General features: G+C 37.8%; 1 protein-coding gene across 9 annotated transcripts in view; it reads left to right on the top strand.

The window, feature by feature from the left end:
* The window catches only part of PIGN (phosphatidylinositol glycan anchor biosynthesis class N), a 107,266-nt gene that overhangs the window by 32,334 nt on the left and 61,701 nt on the right, over window positions 1–13,231 (top strand). The gene's annotated exons all lie outside the window — the stretch shown is intronic.

Genomic DNA, 13,231 nt, shown 5'->3' with positions numbered 1-13,231 from the left:
CTCTGCAACAAGAGAAGCCACCGCAATGAGAAGCCCACGCACTGCAACGAAGAGTTGCTCCCACTCACCACAACTAGAGAAAGTCTGTGCACAGCAACGAAGACCCAATACAGCCAAAAATAAAAACAAATAAGTAAATAAATTTTTTAAAAAAGATATAGTAATAAAAGCATATTATTAAGAAAAATGAGGGTAACTACCAGAATAACAGACACGTGAAAGTTTTTATTTCTGGGTTGGGGAACTGAGAGCTGAGAAGGGTGGGGCAGGGACACATTGGTTGTCATTTTGCCCCTCTGTACTGTTTTTGATTTAAAAAAATTATATGTATATATTGCTTTGATAAAACATAATTTAAAAAGAAACAAAAAATAGGTAGTTCCCTGGTGGTCCAGTGGTTAGGACTTGGCACTTTCACTGACGTGGGCCTGGGCTCAATCTAAGATCCTGTAAGCTACACAGTGCGGCAAAAAAACCCCAAAAAACAAAAAAAAACGGTATTCTAATCATTGGCATGAATCGAAATCATAAAAGTTATGGGCACAGATAAAAAAGAAATGTATTCTTCCATGTAAATTTGAGAATCATCAACTTGAATTACATAAAAAATTCTTTGGTTATTACACTGTATTTAGGAAGCAATTTGGAGAGAATTGATGTTTTTACACTATTGAACTTTATTTATTTATTTATAGCTTCTGTTATGTCCCTAAGTAAAATTTTATCTTTTCCCATCCAATATACATTTCTCATTATTTTATTCCTGGATATTTTATTTCTATTATGAGTAGTATCCTGTTTTCCCTGTTACATATGTTCAGTATACCAGGAAAAACATCTGAGTACAATGGGCTCTTTATTTTTCTCTAATCCAATGAGTTTTTTTCATTTCTACACCATCTCTTTCCTTCCAGTCACCTTTATATATACACCTAATATTAGCATTGTCCACTTAGAAACTATATCAAGTAATTATTGAACATAAACATCATAAAAGATGAAAGAATGCTGTGGTCACACATCCTTTTTGTAAAACAGCTCAGGTTCTTATTACAAATAATTGTTCAATGAAGTCCTTCCTTCTTGAATAAGTACCATATTTCCTTTTTCTTGTTAGAAATATATTGTTCACTCATCAGTTCTTAAATGTAAGAAAACTTACCTAGGATATTGACAGCTATCTAGGATATTCAGTCTTGAGATTTTACTTGTGTGATTAATTTCACCAGCATCGCTAGATTTAGGTTTAATAATATCTCTCTACCATTCTTCCATTGTCTTATTTAGTCTTTCCTAGCATGAATAATTGGTGAATAATGTAATAGTTCCTAGGGTGATGAAATAGCAAATGTGTCAAGATAGAGGAAGAACAAGATTGCTAAGATCCTGTAACATATCTTAGACTTGTAAAAGGGTCCAATGGATCCCTATGGTAATCGCATATCCTATTTTATCCTATTATTTAAAAAATAAGTAAATTTTACCTTTGATATTTTAAAGACCTCTAAGAAAGAATAAAAATCATGACATATTCATTATGACAAATAGAACTGCTTAAAAAACCCTCAAAACTAAAATTGGGTCTAATGGACCCTGAGTCTATGCCAAGGAATGACCAGCAGGTGGAGCTACATGACTAGAAAAAGTATAGTTTGGCTACATTGAAAGTACCTTAAAAAGGAGGAAAAAACACTTTCTATTTGAAAAGTGTGTACAGAGACTAAAGTAAGATAAGAAAAACATTAAAAGAAAAAAATTCCATGAAATGAGAAAAGAACAAGAGAAGACTCTTAAGAGATATTTTAGAAAAAAATGAAAATGGGAAGGAGATATTGTACCTTGCCAATAGAAGCCAAAACATCTGTTATATTTTATTTAAAAATCACTATTTAAATTCAGGGAACTGAAATAAATTTTAACAGAATATTTTAATATTAATATTTTCTACTAAAATGACAAAAGATACTTTGATTCTTTTTAATATATTTATTTCTTTTAGTCTGATATGGATTAAAATTCCTCCCTTGGACCAAATTTTAAATATTTGTTTTAATGTGACTCTTTCTACCACTTCATCCATCTGATTTACTAATTATTTACTAAAAGTGTAATTTTCTGCCTCAAACCCGAAATTCTTCTTTTAAAAAAGTAACTTTGGGGACTTCCCTGGTAGTACAGTAGTTAAGAATCCTCCTGCCAATGCAGGGGACACAGGTTTGAGCCCTGGTTCTGGAAGATCCTACATGCCACAACTACTGAGCCTGCACTCCAGAGCATGCGAGCCATAACTATGGAAGCTCGCGCACCTAGAGCCCGTGCTCTGCAGCAAGAGAAGCCACCACAATGAGAAGCCCGCGCACCGTAATGAAGAGTAGCCCCTGCTCGCCGCAACTAGAGAAAGCCTGCGTGCATCAACAAAGACCTGACACAGCCAAAAATAAATAAATAAATATTTTTTTAAAAAGTAACTTTTATACATCACATACCTATATTGGAAAATATTCATTTACTTTATTATGACATGAAAGATAAGATTCTATGTCATTGGTCAGTCTAAAGGAGTACAAATTATTCTATAAATACTTTTTTTTCCTGCTTTCTCTTTGTCTTCTTGATATAGTTTTTCCTTTAAATAGATATTCTAAAAAGGAATGGAGTAGGTATCATTAGGTATCTCTAAAATATCATTTGTAAATGCAAATGATAAAAATCTGAGTAAAGAATATATAATACTTCTAAGGGTAGCATTTTAAGGAGGTTTCACCCTCCAAACACTAGTTCACCCTGAAAAAATGCTGAAAGTCTTGATAATTCTAAAACATGGTTTAGTTTCTTCTACAGTGTTCATATAACTATGGAAAAAAGATGAAACAATAGCAATCACAGCAAAGAAATGTGCACAATTAATATTTATTTCTCTTTTGCTTTTTAGTTAAGCTTAACATGTTGATAATAGATTCTTTTAAAACTTGATGTTTTCAATATAAAAGATTTTGTCAATAGAGGAAAAATTTTCATACAAATTACTGTGTAGAAATGTTGCATTGCTATTATCATAAATATTACTTCTGCCAAATTCTCTCTCTTCTCCCTCTTTGTGATTCCAATTATGTGTGTATATATATATATGTGTGTGTGTGTATATATACAGGAGAAATATATATATATATATATATATATATATATATATATATATGTTCCTGTTAACAATGATGTGTATGGTTGATTTTTTAAATGGTCTTTTCTGTATTTTCTTTCTGCTCTTCAAGATTGAGGCAAGATATTTTCTATTGACCTATCTTCTGATATACCAAATCTCTCTTCTGCTTTGTCTAGTTTGTGGCTATCAGTTATCACTTGTTTTTCAGTTCTAGGACTTTTATTTCAATTTATGTAAAAAGTAGATTCCAGATATGTGGTGCAATTTTCTGTCTTATTCTCCATTATTGAATATATTAACCACAATTATTTTAAAGTCTGTACTTGATAACACCAATAACCGTATTGTTTGTGAGTTTGTTACTGTTGTCCTTTGTCAGTTGGTCCTGTTGTTGAGTCTGGTAGTTTTTAAATGAACCCTTATCATTGTACATTAAAAGTTTTAGAAGCTCTGGATTATCTCATTCTCTGGAGAGGTCTTACCTTAACCTCTGACAGGCGCAGAGCAGTAGCTGACTCAAAGCTGTGTTGCAGTTTGTTCCTTTGTCTCTTCTTCCCACTGGTTTGTGTCTGCTCTTAGAGTGGAGCCACCCATGGATCTCAGCTGAAGCTTGTTGTGTTAGCTAGAGCCCTTCCTCTTAGGTGCCTCCTAAACATCAGATTTTCTCTCTCATATATCTTGAGATTACTGTCCTACTTTTCAGGTGCCTTCTCCCCAACTTCTTGTCCTCTTGTCCTAAACAGCTGAAGAATTCAGCTGAGTGTAAAGTTCACCTTCCCTCTTACCAGCACTTGGCCTCTGTTTCTTTATCTGAGTTCTCCATATATAAATTCTTGCTTATAAAAATTCCTTCTCTCATTTTTCTTAAGACTTCACTTCAGAATCTGTATTAAATTAGTTTAAGTAATTCCAGATAACCTTCTTTTCATGTCTTTTTTTTAAAAATCCAGAATGAAAATTGTATATTGTTCTCTTATTTTTATTCTCTTTTGGGTCCTCAAGTCCCAGCTTCATGGGATGCTGCAAACCTTAATTTTTATCTCTACAGTCTGATAAGATTGCCAAAGGCTTTGTTGGATTCTCTACATCCTGGCAGCAGCCATCTGCCCAAATTCTCAGCCTTTTTCCTTGTGTACGGATGCCCTAAGGGTTACACTTTTCTGTGTGATTTCTTTCTAGGGTCCAAACCCTTCAATTCTTGATGGTCTTAAGACCATCAAGGGTCTGCTAGCTCTCCAGTACCTTCAAATTTATTTTTAATTTTGTTTTATCAGGCTTTCTGGTTGTTCCTGGTGGGAACATTGGTATGCCAAAGCTTCTCCATCATAGCCAGAAACTATGGTTAAATTTTAATGTTTTAATTATTTTAAAAATCTGGTTAGTAAAATGTGAATGAAAAAGTAATACATCTTGGGGCTTCCCTGGTGGTGTAGTGGTTAAGAATCCGCCTGCCAATGCAGGGGACACGGGTTCAGTCCCTGGTCCAGGAAGATCCCACATGCCACGGAGCACCTAAGCCTGTGTGCCGCAATTACTGAGCCCGTGTGCTGCAACTACTGAAGCCTGCACACCGAGAGCCTGTGCGCCTCACCAAGAGACGCCACTGCAATGAGAAGCCTGCGCACCACAGCGAAGAGTAGCCCCCGCTCGCCACAACTAGAGAAAGACAGCGCGCAGCGACGAAGACCCAACACAGCCAAAAATAAATAAAACAAAATAAATGAATTAAGAAAAAAAAAAAGTAATACATCTTCACAATAAAAGTCACACAGATGATAATAAAAAGTTCCCGTGCCTGGTGTGTTCCAGTCTTTACAGTCTTTGTTCCTGGAGGTGTAGCTGCAGTTTCTTATGTATCTGTCTATATATATATCATGTGTACCTATGTATGTGTATGTATATATCCCTTTGGCTACATATTTTTGATTTTAATTATGAAATTATTCAAACACACTGAAAAGAATGAAGACTATAACAAAAATCCTTGTACCTACAATCCAGGTTTTAAAAATGTTAACATTTTACCATATTTCTTTAGATCCTCTTTTTTTCTTAAGAAGTAAAGTGGTGTAATATAATTGAATCCCTATTTTTAAAATCTACCAATTTTTTTTTTCTACAATTCTCTTTTTTTCCCTTCAGTATGATTTTCAAGATTTACCAGCATTGGCACGTGCAGCTCCCCGTTATTCATTTTAATTTGTATACATTACTCCTTTGATTACTCCCTTGCCAACCCCCCTTCTTTGGTTGTTATTTGTTTTGTCTTTTTTACATGGATGTTAAAATATTGTACCTTATATTCTGGACTTTTTATTTTTCACAAAACTTCTTTATGTTTAAAATATGTGATAGTAAGATGTATTTTGCAGTCGTTCTCAACTTATGGAAAACTAAAAAAATTGCATGGGGAACACGTTTATAAGAGTCTTTAATGTCATAATGCAACAGTGAGGTTTGTATAGAACATTTTGATGAATTCCAGACACATTCTGAACCTTTGGTATGTCCCTAAATTTATAGAGTCCATTTAGAAAAATATAAATTAGACTGACCATGGTTTCTAATACTCCATATATAATGTAATATTTCATATAAAATATGTATATAATGTAATGTAACAAGTATTTCTCTTTAAAAATATTTCTTATTTTTTTTTAAGACTTCACTTGAGAACATAAATTAGCTTAAGTAATTTATTTCCAGACAAGCTTTTTTTCCCTTTTTTTATTTAGTTTAGCAAATTGTTAGGTGCTTTAAGAATAGCAAGGTACATTCTTTTATTTTTCTTCCTTTTTTAGGTCTGCAATATTTTGATAGCATTTTCTTAAACATCTTTATTGGAGTATAATTGCTTTACAATGGTGTGTCAGTTTCTGCTTTATAACAGAGTGAATGAGTTATACATACACATATATCCCCATATCTCTTCCCTCTTGCATCTCCCTCTTTCCCACCCTCCCTATCCCACCATTCTACCTGGTCACAAAGCAGCGAGCTGATCTCCCTGTGCTATGCAACTGCTTTCCACTAGCTATCTATTTTACATTTGGTAGTGTATACCATATATACATTACCACTCTCTCACTTTGTCCCAGCTTACCCTTCCCCCTCCCCGTGTCCTCAAGTCCATTCTCTATTAGATCTATGTCTTTGTTCCCATCTTTCCCCTAGGTTCTTCATGACCTTTTTTTTTTTTCTTTTTTTGGATTCCATATATATGTCTTAGCATACGGTATTTGTTTTTCTCTTTCTGACTTACTTCATTCTGTAAGACAGCCTCTAGGTCCATCCACCTCACTACAAATAACTCAATTTCGTTTCTTTTTATGGCTGAGTAATATTCCATTGTATATATGTGCCACATCTTCTTTATCCATTCATCTGTCCATGGACACGTAGGTTGCTTCCATGTCCTGGCTATTGTAAATAGAGCTGCAATGAACATTGTGGTACATGACTCTTTTTGAATTATGGTTTTCTCAGGGTATATGCCCAGTAGTGGGATTGCTGGGTCGTATGGTAGTTCTATGTTTAGTTTTTTAAAGAACTGGCATACTCTTCTCCATAGGGGCTGTATCAATTTACATTCCCACCAACAGTGCAAGAGGGTGCCCTTTTCTCCACACTCTCTCCAGCATTTATTGTTTGTAGATTTTTTGATGATGGCCATTCTGACTGGTGTGAGATGATATCTCATTGTAGTTTTGATTTGCATTTCTCTAATGATTAATGATGTTGAGCATTCTTTCATGTGTTTCTTGGCAATCTGTATATCTTCTTCGGAGAAATGTCGCTTAGGTCATCTGCCCAATTTTGGATTAGGTTTTTTTTTTTTTTTTTTTTTTTTTGCAGTATGTGGGCCTCTCACTGTTGTTGTCTCTCCTGTTGCGGAGCACAGGCTCCGGACGCGCAGGCTCAGCGGCCATGGCTCACGGGCCCAGCCGCTCTGCGGCATGTGGGATCTTCCCGGACCAGGGCACGAACCCGTGTCCCCTGCATCGGCAGGCGGACTCTCAACTACTGCGCCACCAGGAAGCCCAGGTTGTTTGTTTTTTTAATATTGAGCTGCATGAGCTGCTTGTAAATTTTGGAGATTAATCCTTTGTCAGTTGCTTCATTTGCAAATATTTTCTCCCATTCTGAAGGTTGTCTTTTTGTCTCGTTTATGGTTTCCTTTGCTGTGCAAAAGCGTTGAAGTTTCATTAGGTCCCATTTGTTTATTTTTGTTTTCATTTCTCTAGGAGGTGGGTCAAAAAGGATCTTGCTCTGATTTATGTCATGGAGTGTTCTGCCTATGTTTTCCTCTAAGAGTTTAATAGTGTCTGGACTTACATTTAGGTCTTTAATCTATTTTGAGTTTATTTTTGTGTGTGGTGTTAGGAAATGTTCTAACTTCATTCTTTTACATGTAACTGTACAGTTTTCCCAGCACCACTTATTGAAGAGGCTGTCTTTTCTCCACTGTATATTCTTGCCTCCTTTATCAAAGATAAGGTGACCATATGTGCATGGGTTTATCTCTGGGCTTTCTATCCTGTTCCATTAATCTATATTTCTGTTTTTGTGCCAGTACCATACTGTCTTGATTACTGTAGCTTTGTAGTATAGTCTGAAGTCAGGGAGCCTGATTCCTCCAGCTCTGTTTTTCTTTCTCAAGATTGCTTTGGCTATTCGGGGTCTTTTGTGTTTCCATACAAATTGTGAATTTTTTTGTTCTAGTTCTGTGAAAAATGCCACTGGTAGTCTGATAGGGATTGCATTGAATCTGTAGATTGCTTTGGGTATTAGAGTCATTTTCACAATGTTGATTCTTCCCATCCAAGAACATGGTATATCTCTCCATCTATTTCTATCATCTTTAATTTCTTTCATCAGTGTCTTATAGTTTTCTGCATACAGGTCTTTTGTCTCCTTAAGTAGGTTTATTCCTAGATATTTTATTCTTTTTGCTGCAGTGGTAAATGGGAGTGTTTCCTTAATTTCTCTTTCAGATATTTTGTCATTAGTGTATAGGAATGCCAGAGATTTCTGTGCATTAATTTTGTATCCTGCTACTTTACCAAATTCATTGATTAGCTCTAGTAGTTTTCCAGTGGCATTTTTAGGATTCTCTATGTATAGTATCATGTCATCTGCAAGCAGAGACAGTTTTACTTCTCCTTTTCCAATTTGTATTCCTTTAATTTCTTTTTCTTCTCTGATTGATGTGGCTAGGACTTCCAAAACTATGTTGAATAATAGTTGGCAGCCTGGTCTTGTTCCTGATCTTAGACAAAATGGTTTCAGTTTTTCACCATTGAGGACGATGTTGGCTGTGGGTTTGTCATATATGGCCTTTATTATGTTGAGGTAAGTTCGCTCTATACTTACTTTCTGGAGGGTTTTTATCATAAATGGGTGTTGAATTTTGTCGAAAGCTTTCTCTGCATCTAGTGAGATAATCATTTGGGTTTTCTCCTTCAATTTGTTAACATGGTGTATCACATTGATTGATTTGCGTACATTGAAGAATCCTTGCATTCCTGGATAAACCCCACTTGATCATGGTGTGTGATCCTTTTAGTGTGCTGTTGGATTCTGTTTGCTAGTATTTTGTTGAGGATTTTTGCATCTATGTTCATCAGTGATATTGGCCTGTAGTTTTCTTTCTTTGGGACATCTTTTTCTGGTTTTGGTATCAGGGTGATGGTAGTCGTAGAATGAGTTTGGGAGTGTTCCTCCATCTGCTATATTTTGGAACAGTTTGAGAAGGATAGGTGTTACCTCTTCTCTAAATGTTTGATAGAATTCACCTGTGAAGCCATCTGGTCCTGGCCTTTTGTTTGTTGGAAGATTTTTAATCACAGTTTCAATTTCAGTGCTTCTGATTGGTCTGTTCATATTTTCTATTTCTTCCTGGTTCAGTCTCCACAGGTTATGCATTTCTAAGAATTTGTCCATTTCTTCCAGGTTGTCCATTTTATTGGCATATAGTTGCTTGTAGTAATCTCTTGTGATCCTTTGTATTTCTGCAGTGTCAGTTGTTACTTCTCCTTTTTTATTTCTAAATCTATTGATTTGAGTCTTCTCCCTTTTTTTCTTGATGAGTCTGACTAATGGTTTATGAATTTTGTTTATCTTCTCAAAGAACCAGCTTTTAGTTTTATTGATCTTTGCTATTGTTTCCTTCATTTCTTTTTCATTTATTTCTGATCTGATCTTTATGATTTCTTTCCTTCTGCTAACTTTGGGGGTTTTTTGTTCTTCTTTTTCTAATTGCTTTCGGTGTAAGGTTAGGTTGTTTATTTAAGATGTTTCTTGTTTCTTAAGGTAGGATTGTATTGCTATAAACTGCCCTCTTAGAACTGCTTTTGCTGCATCCCATAGGTTTTGGGTCATCGTGTTTGGGTCATCGTATGGGACTCTCTGTACTTCCTGGATTTGATCGACTATTTCCTTTCCCATATTAGGGAAGTTTTCCACTATAATCTCTTCAAATATTTTCTCAGTCCCTTTCTTTTTCTCTTCTTCTCCTGGGACCCCTATAATTCGAATGTTGGTGTGTTTAATGTTGTCCCAGAGGACTCTGACACTGTTCTCAATTCTTTTCATTCTTTCTCTTTATTCTGCTCTGCAGTATTTATTTCCACTATTTTATCTTCCAGGTCACTTATCCGTTCTTCTGCCTCAGTTATTCTACTATTGATGCCTTCTAGAGAATTTTTAGTTTCATTTATTGTGTTGTTCATCACCGTTTGTTTGCTCTTTGTTTCTTCTAGGTCCTTGTTAAACGTTTCTTGTATTTTCTCCATTCTATTTCCAAGATTTTGGATCATCTTTTCTTTCATTATTCTGAATTCTCTTTCAGGTAGACTGCCTATTTCCTCTTCATTTGTTAGGTCTGGTGGGTTTTTACCTTGCTCCTTCATCTGCTGTGTGGTTCTCTGTCTTCTCATTTTGCTTAACTTACTGTGTTTGGGGTCTCCTTTTCACAGGCTGGAGGTTCGTAGTTTCCCTTGTTTTTGGTGTCTGTCCCCAGTGGCTAAGGTTGGTTCAGTGGGTAGTGTAGGCTTCCTGGTGCAGGGGAGTAGTGCCTGTGTTCTGGTGGATGAGGCTGGATCTTGTCTTTTTGGTGGGCCGGTCCACGTCTGGTGGTGTGTTTTGGGGTGTCTTGGCCTTATTATGGTTTTAGGCAACTTCTCTGCTAATGGATGGGGTTGTGTTCTTGTGTTGCTAGTTGTTTGGCTTAGGGTGTCCCGCGCTGTAGCTTGCTGATCATTGAGTGGAGCTGGGTCTTGGCATTGAGATGTAGGTCTCTGGGAGATTTTCGCCATTTGATATCATGTGGAGCTGGGAGGTCTCTTGTGGACCAATGTTGTGAACTTGGCTCTTCCACCTCAGAGGCACAGCCCTGACAGCTGGCTGGAGTACCAAGAGCCTGTCATCCACAAGGCTCAAGATAAAAGGGAGAAAATAAATAAAATAAAATAAAATAAAATAGTTATTAAAATAAAAAAAAATCATTAAAAAAAAGCTTTTTTTAAGTAATAAAAAAAAAAGAGTAGAGCAACCAAACCAAAAACACAAATCCACCAATGATAAGAAGTGCTAACAAAAAAAAAAACGGACAGACGGAACCCTAGGACAAATGGTAAAAGCAAAATTATACAGACAAAATCACACACAGAAGCATACACATACACACTCACAAAAAGAGAAAAAGGGAAAAAATATATATATATATCGTTGCTCCCAAAGTCCACCTCTTCAATTTGGGATGATTCGTTGTCTATTCAGGTATTCCACAGATGCAGGTACATCAAGTTGTTTGTGGAGATTTAATTCACTGCTCCTGAGGCTGCTGGGAAAAATTTCCCTTTCTCTTTGTTCGCACAGCTCCCAGGGTTCAGCTTTGGCATTGGCCCCGCCTCTGCGTGTAGGTCGCCTGAGGGCGTCTGTTCTTTGCTCAGACAGGACGGGGTTAAAGGAGCAGCTGATTCAGGGGCTCTGGCTCACCCCGGCCTGGGGGACGGAGGGGTACAGAGTGTGGGGCAAGCCTGCTGTGGCAGACGGCGGCGTGATGTTGCACCAGCCTGAGGCATGCCGTGCGTTCTCCCGGGGAAGTTGTCCCTGGATCTCAGGACCCTGGTAGTGGCGGGCTGCACAGGCTCCGGGAGGGGAGGTGTGGAGAGTGACCTGTGCTCGCACACAGGCTTCTTGGTGGCGGCAGCAGCTGCCTTAGCATCTCATGCCAGTCTCTGGGGTCCGCGCTGATAGCCACGGCTCACGCCCGTCTCTAGAACTCCTTTAAGCAGCGCTCTTAATCCACTCTCCTCGCGCACCAGGAAACAAAGAGGCAAGAAAAAGTCTCTTGTCTCTTCGGCAGGTCCAGACTTTTTCCGGGACTCCCTCCCGGCGAGCTGTGGCGCACTAGCCCCCTTCAGGCTGTGTTCACGCTGCCAACCCCAGTCCTCTCCTGGCGCTCCAACCGAAGCCCGAGCCTCAGCTCCCAGCCCCGCTCGCCCCGGCAGGTGAGCAGACAAGCCTCTCGGGCTGGTGCGTGCGGGTCGGCACCGATCCTCTCTGTGCGGGAGTCTCTCCGATTTGCCCTCCGCACCCCTGTTGCTGTGCTCTCCTCCGTGGCCCCGAAGCTCCCCACTCCGCCACCCACAGTTCCCGCCCGTGAAGGGGCTCCTAGTGTGTGGAAACCTTTCCTCCTTCACAGCTCCCTCTCACTGGTGCAGGTCCCGTCCCTGTTCTTTTGTCTCTGTTTATTCTTTTTTCTTTTGCCCTACCCAGGTACGTGGGGAGTTTCTTGCCTTTTGGGAGGTCTGAGGTCTTCTGCCAGTGTTTAGTAGGTGTTCTGTAGGAGTTGTTCCACATGTAGATGTATTTCTGATGTATTTATGGGGAGGAAGTTGATCGCCACGTCTTACTCTTCTGCCGTCTTGAAGCTCCTCTCCTTATAGCATTTTAATCAATTAAGATTTATTGATTCATTTTATGTGCTTTGCACTTTGCTGAGTATTATTGATATTAATGTAAATAATTAGTGGCCCTCATGAAGGTTAAAATTTAATTGAAGAGAAATAAATTGATGATGAGACCACACTAAAGTGCTAATGGTGTGAGGTGAGATTTGGAGTAGACCATAAAGGATGATAAGATTTGATTTTGGAAAGCAGAGACTGGAGGATCTTTATGAACAATAACTCAGACGTGAAGGCAAGATAGGTGAAGAATGAAGAGCTTAACCATTTTATAACTGAGAGTATATATTTGGGATAATGGGAAATTAAGTAGAATAGAAGGAGATGGTCATCAGTAGTCCAGGACGTTTAGAATTGATGAAGTAGACAATAATATACCCATATCAATTTCAAGTATATCAGAAGATGTAATCAGTGTTTTAGGAAGTGGAGTGGATTAGAGCAAGGGGAAGGAAGATCAACTTAGAAGGGTTTTATAGAACTTCGGAAAATTTATCTTAGGTGTAGCCTTCAAAGAATTCCTGTGCCCTTTGGCCCAGTAATTCCATTTCTAAGACTTCTAGGAAGATATTCCAAAATGTGTGGTGTCTGAAGGGCAGAGAACTGGATCATGGCAACAGTTTGAAGTAATTTGTTTTTCTTTCATGTATTCTTGCTTCCTGGTACCTTTTTCCTCCACATCCCATTGAGTCCAGGGGTGGGGGATTTTCCTACAATCTGACAAAGTGATTGGGTTCCCATGAGTTGCAAGATCTGGGATCCCTTGGTGTAGGCACATATTCTTAATCAAGCCTCTATAGAACTGTAGAGAGTTCATAGTTGAGTTCTGGGGTTCTTGAATTTTCTGAAATTATATGTAAGATTTTGGATTATTTATTTTTCTAGAGCAAGTTTCAGATTCTGAAAGATGTCTGTGACCCACCCAAACTAATAACATTGCTTAAAAGACGAACTTTCTGCAAAGTCTCCGTCTCATCTCTTTAGAAGCTGCTGAAACCAAGTAGAAAGAAGACAAGTGATTATTGAGCCATATGAACTTGTCAAAATTTAATTTAGTAGTTTTTGACATATAAAAACGTCAATTTCAAATGATCCAACC

This window comes from Tursiops truncatus, chromosome 13, assembly GCF_011762595.2.
Source record: "Tursiops truncatus isolate mTurTru1 chromosome 13, mTurTru1.mat.Y, whole genome shotgun sequence".
In the NCBI taxonomy this organism is placed as follows: domain Eukaryota; kingdom Metazoa; phylum Chordata; class Mammalia; order Artiodactyla; family Delphinidae; genus Tursiops; species Tursiops truncatus.
The sequence above is the reverse complement of the archived record's forward strand: the minus strand, read 5'-3'. Positions and strand labels throughout refer to the sequence as shown.